The 6,000-nt window shown below is 41.3% G+C and overlaps 1 protein-coding gene across 1 annotated transcript in view; it reads right to left on the bottom strand.

The window, feature by feature from the left end:
* pcdh15a (protocadherin-related 15a) overlaps positions 1 to 5,157 on the bottom strand; it is a 276,702-nt gene extending 271,545 nt beyond the window's left edge. Inside the window, exon 1 of the mRNA XM_056436303.1 lies at positions 4,783 to 5,157. The gene's annotated coding sequence lies outside the window, so the exon portion shown is untranslated. The remainder of the gene's footprint in view (positions 1 to 4,782) is intronic.
* Positions 5,158 to 6,000: the final 843 nt, after the last annotated feature.

A 6,000-nucleotide genomic window follows, 5' to 3' on the forward strand; every position in this document is an offset into this window, starting at 1 on the left:
AATGTCACTATATTCTTATGATCAAATAATCGTAAAGTGCATAAAGATGCAAGGGCACAAAGGGTCCATGCAATCTCCTTACATGGTAAAGATAGAGAATATAACATCATATTCTGCCACACCAGCCACAGATAAATACTCTTGCTCGAGTGTGAAATTAAAACACGCCCACTGTTATCAGTCCACACTTCCAAATGGTGCAGCCAATGTAAAAGTCAAGCTATTGTCATATATGATAATTCACATCCCTCCTCTGTATTTGCTTTTTGTACAGTATATATTTGGAGCTGAGGCAAATATTAATGTTAATAGAAATTCAATGGATACTTACAACCTTCCTTACAAAGTACATACGTAACTAGTCTGCATATCTGATTCTCTCACACAGTTTCTCTTTAAAAAAAACGTGAGCCGTCAGGGGGTGTCTTCAGCAAATATGAAAAATCATTCATTCCTTCCACGAGCAGATGCTAGAGGGAGATGAGGCTCGATGTTAACTTACTGGTGCACCGGTTCATTCGATGGACTTAAACCAAAGGTCAAGTAAACAACCAGCAGCTTTCCGTCTCCGTCTAATGATCGAGTCAAAGGGCAAAAGGTTTGAATATCAACTGCGTGATAAATGCTCATTGTTAGCTTTTGCAGCTGGTGTAATTGGCCAGTTGGTATTGTAGTTTGACACTCTTATTAAAATGGAAAATTCAATTAAGAGGAGACATTATTATGCAGCCTCTTTATTACACAGAGACATCTGTTGAGAGTTTTGTGTGGAGGAAATGCATTGGCTTGCACAAACGTGTACACACTTGCCGCTAATGAGCACTCGTGTTCCACTGTTGACAACAATTTGAAGCCCAGCATTTCCAAATAACATAATCACATATTTAAAAACGTCCTTTTTTTCCCCCCCATTTTCCTGCCGACCAGTCAGCCGTATTACTGCAGTCCACATTGAGACAGTCCAATAATTTACACTGCAATAATCCTTCTACAATAAGGTCCGTCTGTTGACTAATCCGGGAAGAAAAAAAACAGGCTACAAAATACTTGTAATGAAATTCTGCCAGAAAAGCCGAAGAATAAAAAAAACAGTTGTTATTTGAGGAAAGGGGGTCATTGTGTTTGAGAGAGAGAAAAGAGAGTTAAAGCAGCGGGGGGGACGACTCTCGGAAAGCCCCGAAAAGATCACATTTTAATCAACTTTCCTTTCCCCGTAAATTTCGAGACTATTGGTTTTGCCAGGCCGAGATAACTTATATGAAATAATCTTCTCCCTTCATGCTTCAGTGGGAGTGGGAACTTGGGCACAGATTTCTGCTCCAGCTGCCGGCCACGGCGGTGAGTGGAGCCCTGAGACTGAATGCGGAGGCTTTTGGCTATAAATTAACAACCACCTCAGGATCGAGCAGATGAAATGTTGTATTCTCGATCTATACGTCACAGCAGCCCATGCAACTAAACTACCGGCTGTGTTGGCAAGTGCTTTCGTGCTCATTTTAATTTGGTTGATCTATAATTAATGACTATTAATACATGTACTAGTCTTGTTGCAAGAGTACAAATACAACTAACTTGTGGCCATTGAGTTTCAAAACATGAGCCAAACATGTACGGTATGTATATATATATACATATGCCACTTTAAGAGATATACCAGGATCTGAATTAATCGGTTTTTAATGAGGCGGAATCCTTTCAACAGAAGTCAAATCCAATCAATTCATGAGCATGATAGATTTACTTTTTATAGGCCATATAAGTTGTAAGTCAATAAGTGCACATTTCAATGTGTAAATAACTAAACAGTGAAGCAAATTAATCAATGCTTATGGCCGACGGCAATCCGACTAATGCAAGGCAGTATGTCAACTTCCATGGAAGTCTTTCAAAGTGACTTCTATGTCTTCGACCCCCGTGCTGGCTCTGTCACGCCCATTTCCTTTCTCTCTTTCCCTCCTTCAAAAAGAGAAAACGGCCTTGTCACTTCTCCCCGTCAGAGCACACGCAGCCATTAGTGCTCGCTACTTTTGGATCGTGCGACTCCTTCATGTCACCGTGTCTTCCTCGTCGGCCCGATAGACGGCAGACTGCAGAGCAACTTCATGCACTTATAACAGGATAAATCTCTCTACTTGGCTGGCCATGAATCTTCTAGAGGGCCGAGTGGCGCCCAGTGTGGCGCCTGACGTTGAGGAAGCTTTGAAACCGGGCATCCACCTGCACTGCTTGTAAATGCCAGCTATAGGGTTAAATTAAAGAACATTTAAAAAAAGGCCATAGGGGTTCTGAAGAAGCGGGTTTGATTGCGTCACATTAGGCATCCGATCGCGATTCAACTCTTAAAAGAAGTAGATGTAAACAAAAAAATTAGTATAGTCACGTCGTGGAATTCTATAACATGACACTAAACGATCATTACATTTCAACAAAATGATCATTCAATTACTTTTGTGTCCACATTTTACTTCATCGCTAATATGCAACTCTCCCGCGGAGACGCTATCGGCCTTTCCTGCGGGGACATCTCTTCACCCCTCAGCTAATTAACCCTTAGTTTCTTTTTCCGAGCTGGCTTTCAACCCTCTTGCATACCCCTCCATCATCGGACGCTTTCCCACTGAGCGAGCCGTGACAATGGGCTGCCTATGGAGCGGGACACACGTGGAATATCAATGGAGTCGGGCTGGCTCGAGCCACGCTATTCCTCAGCTCTCGATTCCCAAATGTGAGCCTCTGGAAAGAAGTGTCCCAAACCTTGACCGATGAAGACATCCTGGAACAATGCTTTTACTCGGTACTCTGCACATTTCCAGGGCACTATACCAAACCTGTGACTGCTGGGAACTGTAGTACATTGAATAAAATAACATCCCCTAGACAAGAGAGAAACAAGGACTTTAAAAGCTGTTTTCGTTGTTCTTCCTGCAGCACTATTGTTAGGTTGTAATAGGTTATTTTGATTATGTAGTCTTGAGCTTTAAATTAATACATATGGAAAGATATTATAATAGGAAATATTAGGGAGAATATTAATATTATTATGAATTTATTATGGAGCATGGGAGTACTGTTTACTCAAAGCAAATGATTAGTGTAAATGGAAAGAATTAATGTGTGTTGCATGAGAGTGAATGTTAGTTTAGTATTTAAGAGTATTTAAGTATCGTCAAAGCCGTGAAGTGACTTTAATGCGGACAATAACAGACCGGACTTTTATTGTGAAAATACTTGTTTAGTGACTTGACCGGAAGTGCCGTTTTGACCCGGGGGTCGTGACGTTTGACCCCTTCATTTTGATAGCGGGACTTTTATCCAACAGGAAGGTGTTAGAAGATGAACTAACCTTTGAGAGTGAGTGATTGGCTGATTTTGCGACTAATACTCTGTACTGGGGAAATATCGTGCTCTTTCGTCTGGACCCGGGTCCTTCGAGCTGGTTCCCGTGGCGCGCCGGATCACCACGAAACCCACGATCGCGAGCCTCGATTGTTTGTTTACACTTCTTGCCGTTAAATGTTGTTAAACTTAATTCACGCGCATCCGGAGCCTGATTTCCATCATCTGCGAGGTGCCCAGTGTCAGTTACTCTTATAATATGCACATACATACGTATACATACACATTACTTTTGAAATGTCCCAAATAAATGAATATCATATCATATCATATCTCATATACTATTAAATCAATATATTTAATTCCACAGAATGAATCCACTTAATGAATGAGACTGATTCGTTACCCATCCATCTGCAGCACCACACAATCACAAATATTTAGTCAAATTAAGATTGGCAATAAGTGTGTGTGCCAAGTGTAACCATGACATATTGGTAACATATCGATGCTCAATAGGTTTCTGTACGCAAGCCACTGGATACTAAACTAATTGACTATATGGCTCGTGTGTGTGTGTGTGTGTGTGTGTGTGTGTGTGTGTGTGTGTGTGTGTGTACTTGTCCTCCAGTCGCTTTCTGTAGTACAGTGGAGATCGATAGACTGAAGTTCAAGTTATGAGACAATGCATTTATCTGCTGTGCAATGAAACGATGATGTTTTTTGCGCCCTCAGTTTGGTCAGGATCCAAAGCACCGGAAGTTCAACAACTCAGAGTTTTCGAAGGATTCACTGCATTATTAATTCACCTCGTCGTAAAATATGTCAAGCTCTGTCGGTGAGTCAGTATGAAATGTAGATGTTCTTCTTCACAGAATAAAATGCCACGTGCTCTTCAGGCTTTCATTAATCATTTTTATGCCGAGAAAGACGTCTCCATCGGCAAAAATATATATTTGACAATCCGAATCAAACGTGTTCCTTAAATAGTGGCACTCAGAGGGGGGGGGGGGGGACGGGGAGGGGGGGGTATCACACCGACATCATCCTCAATGCCCTGTTTAAAGTAGGTCGAGACGCATTTGTATGACAGCTTTCACCCTGGTGCCAAACATGCAGCTTGACGTGAGCACGGCTGACGTGTTAAGGGTGTGCAGCACGAATGAATGCGCGGTCCCGAGAGCCACGGGACGCCAGGGATAACACTCCACTGACACCGCGCCTGTCAAATTAATGTAGATTTTTAAAATGCGCTGTATTCTTCAAAGAGATAGCGGCGCGGCACCTGTGTGCGTAACGGTGTCCGATAAAGGACATCTTTACGCCAACTGGTGCATGTTCAGAATGGATTCTCTCTGCCTCAACTTGAAATAATGTCATTAAACCCAAACAGCGGGAACAAATTATTATAATAACCTCAGGGTAATAAAAAAAAAAGTACCTTACCTTCACGGACGAACCCGCTGTATTCCAAGTGCAACACAGGTCATTGCGCTAATATGTAGATGACGAGATGTAGGAGTGGTGAGAAGTAGGTTACACTGCACAATACCTAATCCAGTTCTTAGTGTCCTCCAGACGTCGGCAACCCTCTAATCTTCAAAGCGCGAGAGGGGGCTCAGAGACCCCTCGTATAATCTCATCACTGTCACTTCACTTCTTGTTTTGCGCAGCCGGGGCACATAAAGTTTTCTCCGCGTTTATTTCTCCAAACGCAGTCGAGCCTGGACAAAATAATGTGAACGTTTTTCCGTTGACAAAAAGTGGGAGAGGTTGGAGCGGTCGGTGTTTCAGCGAGGAAGCCCGGTCACCGTGTTCTGACAGGTGGCACATCCAACCTCCCGCGGAACAGATTCACGCAGCACACAGCGGGACGTGGAGACGACCAGAGCCATCACGCGATTCTCCCGAGGCAGATTAAGCCGGTGGTGGCGTCAGGTGTCTCCTCTCTCGCCATCTTTTCTTGCGCTCTGGCGCCACCCGAAGTTGTTCCAAAGGAGTTGTCTCCGCACTCAGGGATTCCCAAATATCTTTGGAGGATTTACAATGACTTAAGTATAAATGAATAAATGCTTAAATAAATATATAAATAAATACTTAAATAAATGTATACATAAATAATTAAATACAGGAATGAATAAATATGTTATAACTCAACAGGATATCATTAAATAAATATATTTCTACATTCCTGTATTTCTTCATTTATTTATATCTCTATTCATGTGTCCACACGTATTTCTTCATTCGGACCGCCCCAGCTCATTTGCATATAAGGACACGTAAATGTCACACATAAATAAATGAAGAAATACGTGTGGACACATAAATAGAGATATAAATAAATGAAGAAATACAGAAATGTAGAAATATATTTATTTAATGATGTCCTGTTGAGTTATAAATTATATTTATTCATTCCTGTATTTATACATATATTTAAGCATTTATTTATTTATTTATTAATACTAAAGTCATTTTAAGTCCTCCATAAATGCCATCTTCAGTCCGCTGGAACCGGATTTAGGCCGATTAACGAAACATTGATTTAAGGGACACACTCCCCGAGATTATATTTTTATCGAGTAGGTTTCTATCATTTAGTGCAGAAATATGATTTATTTCTCATATTGTTATTCTTTTTAAAATGTGTTTATTTGTTTT

Source organism: Pseudoliparis swirei, chromosome 17 (assembly GCF_029220125.1).
Source record: "Pseudoliparis swirei isolate HS2019 ecotype Mariana Trench chromosome 17, NWPU_hadal_v1, whole genome shotgun sequence".
Classification (NCBI taxonomy): Eukaryota; Metazoa; Chordata; class Actinopteri; order Perciformes; family Liparidae; genus Pseudoliparis; species Pseudoliparis swirei.